Source organism: Oncorhynchus gorbuscha, linkage group LG03 (genome assembly GCF_021184085.1).
Source record: "Oncorhynchus gorbuscha isolate QuinsamMale2020 ecotype Even-year linkage group LG03, OgorEven_v1.0, whole genome shotgun sequence".
Lineage (NCBI taxonomy): Eukaryota > Metazoa > Chordata > Actinopteri > Salmoniformes > Salmonidae > Oncorhynchus > Oncorhynchus gorbuscha.
In genome coordinates this window covers 92,006,248-92,020,075 of record NC_060175.1, presented here as the reverse complement: position 1 = coordinate 92,020,075, position 13,828 = coordinate 92,006,248, and the positions used below count along the sequence as shown (strand labels likewise).

Genomic DNA, 13,828 nt, shown 5'->3' with positions numbered 1-13,828 from the left:
AAATCATTGATTTAGCCTACTGTCTTTTCTCATTATGCCCCTAATGGAGTGATCATAGTCACAGCAGAACAAAAGCCTCAAAAACAAAAAAAACTATTGCATTTAGTGGTCGATTAAGGACGTTTGAAACAGTTACCGATTGTGGCTGATTTCCCATTAATGCACATAAAAGCTTTGTCTAATCAACATATAAAATGTCTTGGGTTTTGCGCATCAAAAATTCTGACTCAGGATTTTAGGCAACAACATGATTTCACTGTGATGTTGATGCTTGATTGACAAAAGCTGAAATGATCCTGGCTTCTGATTATGTAGGGGGTGTCATTGTGAAATATGTCAATGTGAATAATTGTTGTTACGTGTCACCACACACACACGTTGTTCAATTCAGCCAGAGGGGAACCATGTATCATGTAGTGGAGTCATGTAGCCAAGAAAAACACTGGGTTGAAATGAAATATTTACTTGTATCCAAAACACAAGTGAAAACACATTCAGAGCCAAAGGTGATGTGGTTCTGTTGTTATGGGAATCAAGATCATCTAGAAAACTGCTTCTATTTTAGGAGCTTTGCATAACAACACTTATAGACAATAGATACACACACACACAGATACACAAACGCAGATAGCAATATGACATCATCATACACAGCGGGGTGACTTCCTGCTTACAAAAATGGATTTCTAATCTGCCAAGACTGTTACTATCGACTCTTCCTAATATGGACATTCCTGCCACATTGGTTCTGACTGCATTGTTGTTCTTGATGGCTGGCCTTTAAACTGTCGAGGCAGCAGAACAGAGGTAACCCCAACCCTGTTACCCCCTCCCCCCGGGTTGGTCACAGCAAATGGATTATTACAATAGAATGGTGTAGCACGACACCCACACTGTTGACCCCTGTTACATGAAGATGCAGTTTACACATCTTTAAACAAGATTACTTGTCTAGATGAATTGATAATAATCTAGCCATGTTCTGACAGCAAATATCCGTTGTGTAACAGTTGCTCAAACTGAGAACAATATGTTGCTTTTTGTTTTTCCGAAGTTGTTCTTATTTGTCCAGACTATATGTTAGCGAGAGCATTTAGGGCTGGATTGATTGCATGTGGTATCTAAGGCCAAAACTCTGTATGTACTGAACACTTTTTAACAGTAACATCACCTCTGCTTTATACAGCTACACTCTCTACAACTAAACTCAGCAAAAAAAGAAACGTTCTCTCACTGTCAACTGCGTTTATTTTCAGCAAACTTAACATGTGTGAATATTTGTATGAACATAACAAGATGCAACAACTGAGACATAAACTGAACATGTTCCACAGACATTTGCACCCCAGTATCTACACTTGCACATTCATCTTCTGCACATCCTACCATTGACATGTTTAATTGCTATATTGTAATTACTTTGCCACCATGGCCTATTTATTGCCTTACCTCTCTTATCCTACATCATTTGCACATGCTGTATATAGAGTTTTCTACTGTGATATTGATTGTATGTTTGTTTATTCCATGTGTAACTCTGTGTTGTTGTATGTGTCGAACTGCTTTGCTTTATCTTTGCCAGGTCGCAGTTGCAAATGAGAAATTGTTCTCAACTAGCCTACCTGGTTAAATAAAGGTGAAATAAAAAACATTTTAAAAAACATGTGACTAACAGAAATTGAATAATGTGTCCCTGAACAAAGGGGGGTCAAAATCAAAAGTAACAGTCAGCATCTGGTGTGGCCACCAGCTGCATTAAGTACTAAAATGCATGTCCTCCTCATGGACTGCACCAGATTTGCCAGTTCTTGCTGTGAGATGTTATCCCACTCTAGCACCAAGGCACCTTCAAGTTCCCGGACATTTCTGGGGGGAATGGCCCTTGCCCTCTGAACCAACAGGTCCAAGACAAGCTCAATGGGATTGAGATCTGACCATAGCCATGGCAGAACACTGATATTCCTGTCTTGCAGGAAATCAAGCACAGAACGAGTAGTATGGCTGGTGACATCGTCATGCTGGAGGGTCATGTCAGGATGAGCCTGCAGGAAGGGTACCACATGTCTTCTCTGTAATGCGATTGCCTGCAATGACAGCAAGTTCAGTCCGATGATGCTGTGACACACCGCCCCAGACCATGACGGACCCTCCACCTCCAATTCGAAGAGGCTGCCTTATTACAGGCCTACCATCCCTCAGTCCAGCCTCTCTCAGCCTGTTGCGGACAGTCTGAGCACTAATGGAGGGATTGTGCGTTCCTGGTGTAACTCGGGCAGTTGTTGTTGCCATCCTGTACCTGCACCACAGGTGTGATATTCAGATGTACCAATGCTGTGCAGGTGTTGTTACACATGGTCTGCCATTGCGAGGACGATCAGCTGTCTGTCCTGTCTCCCTGTAGTGCTGTCTTAGGTGTCTCACAGTTCGGACATTGCAATTTACGGTCATTGCAATTTATTGGCCACATCTGCAGTCCTCATGCCTCCTTGCAGCATGCCTAAGGCACGTTCACGCAGATGAGCAGGTACCCTAGGCATCTTACTTTTTGTGTTTTTCAGAGTCAGTAGAAAGGCCTCTTTAGTGTCCTAAGTTTTCATAACTGTGACCTTAATTGCCTACCATCTGTAAGCTGTTAGTGTCTTATCAACCGTCCACAGGTGCATGTTCATAATTTTTTATGGTTAATTGAACAAGCATGGGAAACAGTGTTTAAACCCTTTACAATGAAGGTCTGTGAAGTTATTTGGATTTTAGGAATTATCTTTGAAAGACAGGGTCCTGAAAAGGGGACCTTTTTATGTAAAATTGTCTTTTGTAACACTTCAATTTCCGTCATGTGTGAAATACCATAACTACCAATCCCACAACATAATACATTTTGTAGCTGTAAAAAAATAACATGACAAAAAATCTCCAGTTTGAATGTTTTGTTATGCCTATGATTATAATGATTACAATACATATTCTAATAGTATTTCTCTGATTCCTGACAGAATTTCCTTGGCAACGCCATAACAACCAAAAATACCACTAAGAAAACAAAACTGGATTTCAATTTTTAGAAGTTTCAGTGTGCAGCCATAAGACCAACCACAAATTAAAACTATTAACTTCATCAGTGGCTCTGAGGGCCTTGTGGCTTATGTCCAAACTAATTAAATAAATGATTGTGATTAAGGAGAGGCAGGTTAGCAAGTTGCAAATTGTGACAAATTAATGTCAGAGCGCAGGCGTCTTCAGCCACCAATCACTGGGTGAGGAAGGATCCTAGGGGTTCTAAAAATGGATGGATCGGAGTGCGTCACGGTCAGTGGATAGTTATTAGGCACCTGCACTGTCAGTTCCTCTGAGCCAATGATTACAGTTACTGTTGGCCTTCTCTCTGTTTCCCGCCTGTCACATTAGAGTGAACCACCCCAAGCGAAGCCAAAGATTATGGAGTACATTGACATTTGCCTATTCCTCTCTGGCAAAGCATCACTGTAACATTTAGCCTGCTTGGTATCCAATGGGAGGAATCTGTGTTTGGTTTGCCACTGGTTGTTTCTAAAGAACAGAGGGAACCAGCATTACTCATAGAAGGATATGTGTAAGATGAGGAGAGACACTTAGGTCACAATGATCAGCATCTTGAATCGACTCAACAGCTTGAACAAAACCAGCTTGAACAAGGCCACTGTTGTGATGGTCAATAGAGAGCAATAGTAATAGCATCTTTTTGTAGGCACTAACTCCGCCATGGTTCGTGGACAAAGCTTATAATGTTTTTATTTCTTATTTCCTAATAAACGCTGAAAATATGTCCTGTGGTAAACACATGCTTAGGATATCTTATAGGTTTTGTTCTGTGAGATAGCTGATGAAGATTAACATCACTTTTTGTGAATTTTTAAGCATTTATGTAATCACAATGAGCACATAAAAACATAAAGACCCCATAATTCATAAAGTCCATGTTAACTGACTGATATCTCATAGAACAAAATGTATATGATCTCCTTAGCCTGTGTTAACCTCAGACCTTATTTTCTGCATTTATCCCAAAACTCCATTAATTTCCCCATAGGAATGATTGAACGAACCAGAGGTAACTCATCCCGGTTTTTAGGACGACAAGCTGGTGAGCTCTATAACACTGCAGTGACTCCCAACAGCATTCTATGTCTTTATGGAATACCACAAAAGTATAAAAAATAGACTATTTTAGTTTCAACAAACCGTATCCCATCTGCTTCTAAAATCCTAAATATCCAGTAAATGTTTCATGAAAATTACAAATTTATTGATGCTCCAAGGATATTATACTGATAAAAATCAAGAATAGAAGTTATTGAGGCATTCTTCAAATCCTCTCCTCTTCTTTTCCCAAAGACAGTAAAAATGTGTTCCATTCTAAATTGCAGAACAATTAGTTATTTATTCTTCATGCTCCAACGGTCAAAATTCGGAATTATATTATCTTAAAAATTCCTCTCCTCTTCTTAGCCCAAAGACACGGATGGCAAAGATACGATAGATAAAACCCTTATATTCTCCAGTTTTGTTTACTCTCTAGGGCCAGTAGTAACAGGTGTCTCCAGTCACAGGAGAACCCTTGTAGTTGTTGTGTTTTAGAACTCTGCTGTGCCTTTAAACACCTCCTTAAGGGAGATTTGTATTTCCCAGGGATCTCGGAGAAAGAGATGAAACAACACAGAGCCAGATACATTTTTCTCTTTCCACCAGATCGGGTGAGGTCTGGCCCTCTCTCGATGTGCCTCTCTGTGCAGGCGCTATGCCATGCTATCTATCACAGCTTTGCCACAGGGCATGTTCTCTCCAGATTGCTTGTGAGTCACTGTCCTGGGCTGTGATTCCCTCTGTCTGCAGTGCTCATGCATTTCCAACTGTGCCTCGAGAAACTGACTCAAACTGTCTTTGGAAAGCACTACTAGAACATTTCAAGGGTCTGAGAAATATAGGATTGACTGTGGCTTTGAAATGCAACACGAATGAAGCAGAATTCCAACAGTACCTTGAGAATGTGACTGAAATTGAAATATATAGTGAGCAACATACTTCATGTGTCTAATGAAGGCTATGACTGAGATCCTGGAATTGTGCCATTCAGGCCATCGTAATGTGACAAATATGAAGTTGATCCTAAGTGATCCTTATTTGGTGACATTTTCTGGTCACACTTTGAATCAACATTGATGTGGTTTGGTAATGAGTAAAAGGTTTCAGAGAAGTCTGTGTAAACACAAGTACATTATAGTTTATTAACTATACGAAGCTTAAATGCATCATACATTATTTATTTAATATTTTACCCCCTTTTTCAATCTTGTCTCATCGCTGCAACTCCCCAACGGGCTTGGGAGAGGCAAAGGTGGAGTCATGCGTCCTCCGAAAACATGACCTTAACACCCGGCAGCTTAACCCGGAAGCCAGCTGCACCAATGTGTAGGAGGAAACACTGTTCAGCTGGCAACCGGGGTCAGCCCACAGGCACCCGGCCCGCCACAAGGAGTCACCAGAGCACGATGAGCCAAATAAAGCCCCTCCGGCCAAACCCTTAAGTGGGACGATGCTGGGCCAATTGTACTACGGACCCACGAAAGGACCCTGTATTAATGCCTCTAGCACTGTAATGTAGTGCCTTAGACCGCTGCACCACTCAGGACGATCCTAAATACATCGTCTTAAATTATTTTTAAGCTAGACACATTCATGTTCAGTTTAGATCAAATGACCGAAACTGAGTCTAAATTTTTCCAATCTCTTATTAATGAAATATTTGGAATTTAAAACAGAATCTCGATCTGTTAAATATAAAACTCACACCGAGGTTGAATTAAGCAAATCATATATCTTATTATATCTTACTGTTGGTTACTTTGATTAGTTTTGTATTCGCTGTCATTATTTAATAATCCTGTCTACTTGGTATGAGCAGAGAGATTCTTTTTCACCCTCTACTATAGACTGGTTTCTCTATAGACCATTTTCTCTGTTTCTCCACACGTTATGTGAAATTGATTTTTGACCACAGAGATACTGAACTCTGTCTGTCACTCACTCTCTCTCTCTTCCCCTTTCTCTGGCTCACTTGCTCTCTCTCTCTTTCTCGCTATGTCTCTCTCTCTCTCCTCTCTTTTCAAATCAGTTTTTTTATGCAGGCAAGAATCAACGCCTGGAGCAAACCTTATGCTTATGAATTGCGCAATCGAAAAAAGGCCCTTTTATGATGTAAGTGGGTGGATTTAATAAATTCTGAATACATTGGCACAAGAAATATCTCCAGGGCTATAATTGCTTTGCTAGCCTTCAACATCGTCCACCATATCCAAATGTCATTTACTTTAATCCACAGAATACTACATTTTTCGTACAGTATAATGTATAAGGAGAGAGTGGGGTAAATTGAGCCAAAGGGGTAAGATGAGCCACCTGTCTTTCAAGGGAACCATACACAAAATGTATCATTTGACCAAATATTTTATTTTATGATTATGAAATGTTAATGAAAACCATTTTATCTCTCCCGTGCCTCTTACTTTGATGAAAACCCTTCATGCAATATTTTTAATCCTTCACTCATGCTGCCAAACATACCCTCGTAAAACTGACCATCCTAACGATCCTCGACTTCGGTGATGTCATTTACAAATTAGCCTCCAACATTCTACTCAACAAATTGGATGCAGTCTATCACAGTGCCATCCGTTTTGTCACCAAAGCCCCATATACTACCCACCACTGTGACCTGTATGCTCTCGTTGGCTGGCCCTTGCTTCATACTCATCGCCAAACCCACTGGCTCCAGGTTATCTACAAGTCTCTGCTAGGTAAAGCCCCGCCTTATCTCAGCTCACTGGTCACCATAGCAGCACCCACCCGTAGCACACGCTCCAGCAAGTATATCTCACTGGTCACCCCCAAAGCCAATTCTTCCTTTGGCTGCCTCTCCTTCTGCTGCCAATGACTGGAACGAACTGCAAAAATCTCTGAAGCTGGAGACACTTACCTCCCTCACTAGCTTTAAGCACCAGCTGTCAGAGCAGCTCACAGATCACTGCACCTGTACATAGCTCATCTGTAAATAGCCCATCCAATCTACCTCATCCCCATACTGTATTTATTTATCTTGCTCCTTTGCACCCCAATATCTATACTTGCACATTCATCTTCTGCCCATCCTACCATTCCAGTGTTTAATTGCTTTATTGTAATTACTTCACCACCATGGCCTATTTATTGCCTTACCTCTCTTATCCTACCTCATTTGTACATGCTGTATATAGATGTTTCTACTGTATTATTGATTGTATGCTTGTTAATTCCTTGTGTAACTCTGTGTTGTTGTATGTGTCGAACTGCTTTGCTTTATCTTTGCCAGGTCGCAGTTGCAAATGAGAACTTGTTGTCAACTAGCCTACCTGGTTAAATAAAGGTGATTTTTTTATATTTTTTTATTGAAATTAGTTATTTTGTGTGCACTGGGGAACCTTTTGACGTTCATCTAAGGAAATGTCCTTTCTTGCAGTGGTTATGTATTTCTTTCAGTAGACAGTTCCCACTCTCAGAAAATGTTAGGCCATCAATGGGAACGATTATAATTTTATCCATTGATCTTAGTGTACCCTCCTTTATGCCCTCAGAACTCCCCAGATAGACGCTTAGAAGACCCTGCCAATCCAATCAAACCCACAATCCTGGTGTAGCAAGCAACATTCTCTACCAACTGACCCACACAGGACTTTCAACACCACCACAACGTGACTGATAATTAATCCCAGTGGTGTTCAATGGGGTTGAGGACAGGGCTCTGAGCAGGTCGTCAAGTTCGTCCACACCAATCTCAACAAACCATTTCTGTATAGACCTCGCATTGTGCAGGGGGACATTGTCATGCTGAAACAGGAAAGGGCCTCCCCCAAACTGCTGAAACAGGAAAGGTCCTTTCCAAAATCTGTGGAAGCACAGAATCGTCTAGATTGTCATTGTATGTTGTAGCGTTAAGATTTCCCTTCACTGGAACAAAGAGACCTAGCCTGAATCATGAAAAACATCTAGAGCTGATGATTCCTCCTCCACCAAACTTTACAGTTGGCATTATGCATTGGGGTAGGTAGAGTTCTCCTGTTATTCGCGGAACCTACATTTGTACGTCGGACTGCCAGATGGTGAAGCATGATTCATCACTCCAGATTACGAGTTTCCACTGCTTCAAGATCCAATACCGGCGAGCTTTACACCACTCCTGCCAATGCTTGCCATTGTGCATGGTGATCTTAGACTTGTGTGTGGCTGCTCGGCCATGGAAACCCATTTCATGAATCTCCCAACGAACAGTTCTTGTGCTGATGCTGTTTCCAGAGGCAGTTTGGAACTCGGTAGTGAGTGTTGCAACAGAGGAGAGACAATTTTTACATGCTACATAATTCAGCACTCGGCGGTCCCATTCTTTGAGCTTGTGTGGCCTACCACTTCACCGCTGAGCCGTTGTTGCTCGTAGATGTTTCCACTTCACAGTAACAGCACATACAGTTACAGAAATTTGATGACTTGACTTGTTGGAAATGTGGCACCCTGAGCTCTTCAGTAAGGCCATTCTACTGCCAATGTTTGTCTATGGAGATTGCATGGCTGTGTGCTCGATTTTATACACCTGTGTGGCTGAAATAGTAAAATCCACTCATTTGAAGGGGTGTCCAGATATTTGTGTATATATAGTGTAGTACAGTGCAGCTGACAAGGTACAAATCTGTCGTTCTGCCCCTGAACAGGCAGTTAACCCACTGTTCCTAGGCCGTCATTGAAAATAAGAATTTGTTCTTAACTGACTTGCCTAGTTAAATAAAGCTTCTAAAAAATAAAATACATTTTTTTGGGGGGGGGGAGTATCAGACCCGTTTACTTTTTGCACATTCCAGCCTTATTCTAAAATGGATCACATTTTGCACACAATACCCTATAACGGCAAAGCAAAACAGTTTTTAAAAATAATTACTGCAAATGTATAATAAAAAAAAACTGAAATATTACATTTACATAAGTATTCCGACCCTTTACTCAGTACTTTGTTGAAACACCTTTGGCAGCGATTACAGCCTCCAGTCATCTGGGTATGATGTTACAAGCTTGGCACACTTGTATTTGCTGAGTTTCTCCCATTCTTCTCTGCAGATCCTCTCAAGTTCTGTCAGGTTGGATGGGGAGCGCCGCTGCACAGTCTCGCCGCTGCACTGTCTCGCCGCTGCACTGTCTCAAGTCTCTCCAAAGATGTTTCATCCGGTTCAAGTCCAGGCTCTGGCTGGGCCACTCAAGGACATTCAGAGACTTGTTCTGAAGCCACTCCTGCGTTGTCTTGGCTGTGTGCTTAGGGTCGCTGTCCTGTTGGAAGGTGAACCTTTGCCCCAGTCTGATGCCTTGAGCGCTCTGGAGCAGGTTTTCATCAAGGATCTCTGTACCTTGCTCCGTTAATCTTTCCCTCGATCCTGACTAGTCTCCCAGTCCCTGCCGCTGAAAACATCCCCAAAGCATGATGCTGCCACCACCATGCTTCACCATACGGATGGTGCCAAGTTTCCTCCAGACATGTTGCATGGCATTCAGGCCAAAGAGTTCAATCTTGGTTTCATCAGACCAGAGAATCTTGTTTCTCATGGTCTGAAAGTCATTTAGGTGCCTTTTGGCAAACTCCAAGCAGGCTGTCATGTGGCTTCCGTCTGGCCTGATTGGTGGAGTGCTGCAGAGATAGTTGTCCTTCTGGAAGGTTCTCTCATCTCCACAGAGGAACTCTGGAACTTTGTCAGAGTTACCATGGGGTTCTTGGTCATCTCCCTAACAAAGGCTCTTCTCCCCCGATTGCTCAGTCTGACCAGGCGGCCAGCTCTAGGAAGAATCTTGGTGGTTCTAAACTTCTTCCATTTAAGAATGATGGGGGCCACTGTGTTCTTGGGGACCTTCAATGCTGCAGACATTTTTTGGTACCCTTCCCCAGATCTGTGCCTCAACATAATCCTGTCTCTGAGCTCTACAGACAATTCTTTCGACTTCATGGCTTGGTTGTCACGACTTCCTCTGAAGTCGGCTCCTCTCCTTGATCGCCGTCACCGGATTTCTAGGCATCATCACTCCATTTTTTCATATGTCCATTTGTTTTGTCTTGTCCCATACACACCTGGTTTTCATTCCCTAATCAATGTATATGTATTTAGCCCTCTGTTTCTCATCATGTCTTTGTGTGTAATTGTTTGTTTGTGTTGTGGATTATTGTCGGGTGCATTACTTTTGCCATGTTCCGTGTTTTTGGCACGTTATTATTTTTATGTGCTGTATTTTGTAGTACGGAATTAAAGTGCACCTGTTCACTACACTCTGCTCTCCTGCACCTGACTTCGCCTCTGGCCTTGGCCAAATCTGAGTGTGGGGGAAGCATGACTGCTAAAGATGTAGGTACAAGAAAGTCATTAGTTCATCTCATTCAAATCTGAATGAACCTGTAGAGTGGGAGGAATTGATCCATGGATTACACACCATACATCATAAATAGGTCTAAAGAAGAAATGAGCATTTTGCGCACTAATACATCTGTGGAAAATCATGATCAGGTTATTGATAGTATCACAATTGATGAATGACCCTACTAACAAATCCTGTGATCAACAGGAGTGCAAGTAAATCAACTCTGCTCATTTTCCTTCACTTCTAAGCTCTCTTATTGCTCATAATTTCCCAATAGGCTATTTTCAGTAGTGGATTTAAGAGATGTAGTCAACATTTTGAGCATTGCCACCTTCATGCTGCCTGTTACAAATGAATATAGAAAGTCAGTGTGGGGTTTACAGTGTATAGCAGAAATATTTAGGGTTTTCTGGAACAAAAAGGAGCTTAGGTGGTGGGTGTGGCAGGGGGCGTGGTAGGGGGCATGCTAATGGGTGCTGTCGGCATGGCTGAAATTTTGACAAAATGTTTGTCTGTAACCAACTTTCCACCCAACCTTTTTGTCAGATGAAACATGTCTTGACAGGCCTGATGGAAACAGAAACATTTTTAGTCAACTTTCCAAATGTGACAAAACAAAATACTCTAGAAAATGTGGGATCTTTTTGTTTCTGTAAAATTAATTATATGAGAAATCGGTGGAAATGCTTTTATGCGCAAATATTGACATAATAGTCCTCAGGGAAGCAGGCTGTTAATTAGGCTACAGACTAAATAAATTATGATGAACTTCACAGGATGGTGATGCTTGTGTCACGACTTCCGCCGAAGTTGGTCCCTCTCCTTGTTCGGGCAGCATTCGGCGGTCGACGTCACCGACTTTCTAGCTACCGCTGATCCACTTTTCATTTTCCATTTGTTTTGTCTTTGTTTCTCACACACCTGTTTTCAATCCCACAATCACGTGTTCATTATTTAACCCTCTGTTCCCCACATGGTTTTTGTGAGTGATTGCTTGTTGCATGGTGGTCCATATTGTGTGACCGTGTATATTATGTGTATATATTTAGATTTTTGAGTAAAAGTGTTTTTATTACTCATATTTGCGGTCCTGCACCTGACTCATCTCACCAGCTACACACAGACGACGTTACAGATTGATGCTCTTTTCCAATTAATATCAAGGGTCTTATTCTGGTGACATGATGATTGTTGCCTGTCTGTCATTTGACAAGTAAAAAACTCTTGCTCTTTTGTCCAAATGTTATTTTATGTCACACGCGTCAAATACAACAGGTGTAGACCTTACCATGAAATTCTTATTTACAAGCCCTTAACCAACAATGCAGTTTTAAGAAAAATAATAGTTAAGAAAAATATTAACTAAATAAACTAAAGTACAAAAAAAAAGAGCAACAATATAATAACAATAACGAGGCTAGGGGGTACTGGTACAGAGTCAGTGTGCGGTGGTACAGGATATTTGAGGTAGTTGAAGTAATATGTACATGTAGGTAGGGGTAAAGTGACTATGCATAGATAATAAACAGCAAGTAGCAGCAGCATAAAAAGGGGGGTGGGTCAATGCAAATAGTCAGAGTAGCCTTTTGATGAGCTGTTCAGAAGTCGCATGGCTTGGCTGTTAAGAAGCCTTTTGGACCTAGACTTGGCGCTCCGGTACCGCTTGCCGTGTGGTAGCAAAGAGAACAGTCAATGACTAGGGAGGCTGGAGTCTTTGACATTTTTAGGGCCTTCCTCTGACACTGCCTGGTATAAAGGTCCTGGATGACAGAAGGTTTGGCCCCAGTGATGTACTGGGTCGTATGCACTACCCTCTGTAGCGCCTTGCTCTCGATGGTGCAGCTGTATAACCTTTTGACGATCTGAGGACCCATGCCAAATCTTTTCATTCTCCTGAGGGGGAATATGCATTGTCGTGCCTCCTTCATGACTGTCTTGGTGTGTTTGGACCATGATAGTGTGTTGGTGATGTGGACACCAAGGAACTTGAATCTCTCAACCTGCTCCACTACAGACCTATCGATGAGAATGGTGGCGTGCTCGGCCCTCTTTTTCCTGTAGTCCACAACCATCTCCTTTTTCTTGACCACGTTGAGGGAGAGGTTGTTGTCCTGGCACCACACTTCCAGGTCTCTGACCTCCTTCCTATAGGCTGTCTCGTTGTTGTCGGTGATCAGGCCTACCACCGTTGTGTCGTTTGCAGACTTAATGATGGTGTTGGAGTCGTGCTTGGCCATGCAGTTGTGGGTGAACAGGGAGTACAGGAGGGGACTAAGAACGCACCCTTGAGGAGCCTCTTTGTTGATGATCAGTGTGGCAGATGTGTTGTTGCCTACCCTTACCACCTGGTGGCGTTCCGTCAGGAAGTCCATGATCCAGTCTCAGAGGGAGGTGTTTCGTCCCAGGGTCCTTAGCTTTGTGATGAGTTGAGGGCACTATGGTGTTGAACACTGAGCTGTAGTCAATGAACAGCATTCTCATATTGGTGTCCCTTTTGTCCAGGTGGGAAAGGACAGTGTTGAGTGTAATAGAAATGGCATAATCTGTGCATCTGTTGGGGCGGTATGCAAATTGGAGTGGATCTAGGGTTTCTGAAAGAATGCTGGTGTGATGTGAGACATTACCAGCCTTTCAAAGCACTTCATGGCTACAGATGTGAGTGCTACAGGTCAGTAGTCATTTAGGTCGGTTACCTTGGTGTTCTTGGGCATAGGGACTATGGTGGTCTGCTTGAAACATGTAGGTATTACAGATTCGGCCAGGGACAGGTTGAAGATGTCAGTGAAGACACTTGCCAGTTGGTCAGTGCATGCTCTGAGTACACGTGCTGGTAATCCGTCTGGCCTTGCGGCCTTGTGAATGTTGACCTGTTGAAAGGTCTTGCTCACATCGCCTACTGTGAGCTTGATCACACAGTCGCCCGGAACAGCTGGTGCTCTCATGCATGCTGCAGTGTTGCTTGCCTCGAAGTGCACAGGATGCACCTGAGCTCAATTTGGAGTCTCATAGCAAATGGTCTTTATACATGTGCAAAAATGTCTAAAAACCTGTTTTCCCTTTGTCATTATGTGGTATTGTGTGTAGATATTTTAAATGGATAACGCTGTAACGTAACAAAATGTCAAAATAAGGTAAGGGTCTGAATAGTTTCCGAATGCACTGTACGTACATACATAAAATACATGACCAAAAGTATGTGGACACCTGCTCGTCGAACATCTCATTCCAAAATCAAGGGAATGAATATGGAGTTAGCCCTCCTTTGCTGCTATAACAACTTTAACTCATCTGGGAAGGCTATCCACTAGATGTTGGAACATTGCTGCGGGGTCTTGCTTCCATTCAGCCACAAGAGTATTAGTGAGGTCGGGCACTG

General features: G+C 42.4%; 1 protein-coding gene across 2 annotated transcripts in view; it reads right to left on the bottom strand.

The window, feature by feature from the left end:
- LOC124032205 (potassium voltage-gated channel subfamily G member 1-like) overlaps positions 1–13,828 on the bottom strand; it is a 52,444-nt gene that overhangs the window by 12,196 nt on the left and 26,420 nt on the right. The window lies entirely within an intron of this gene.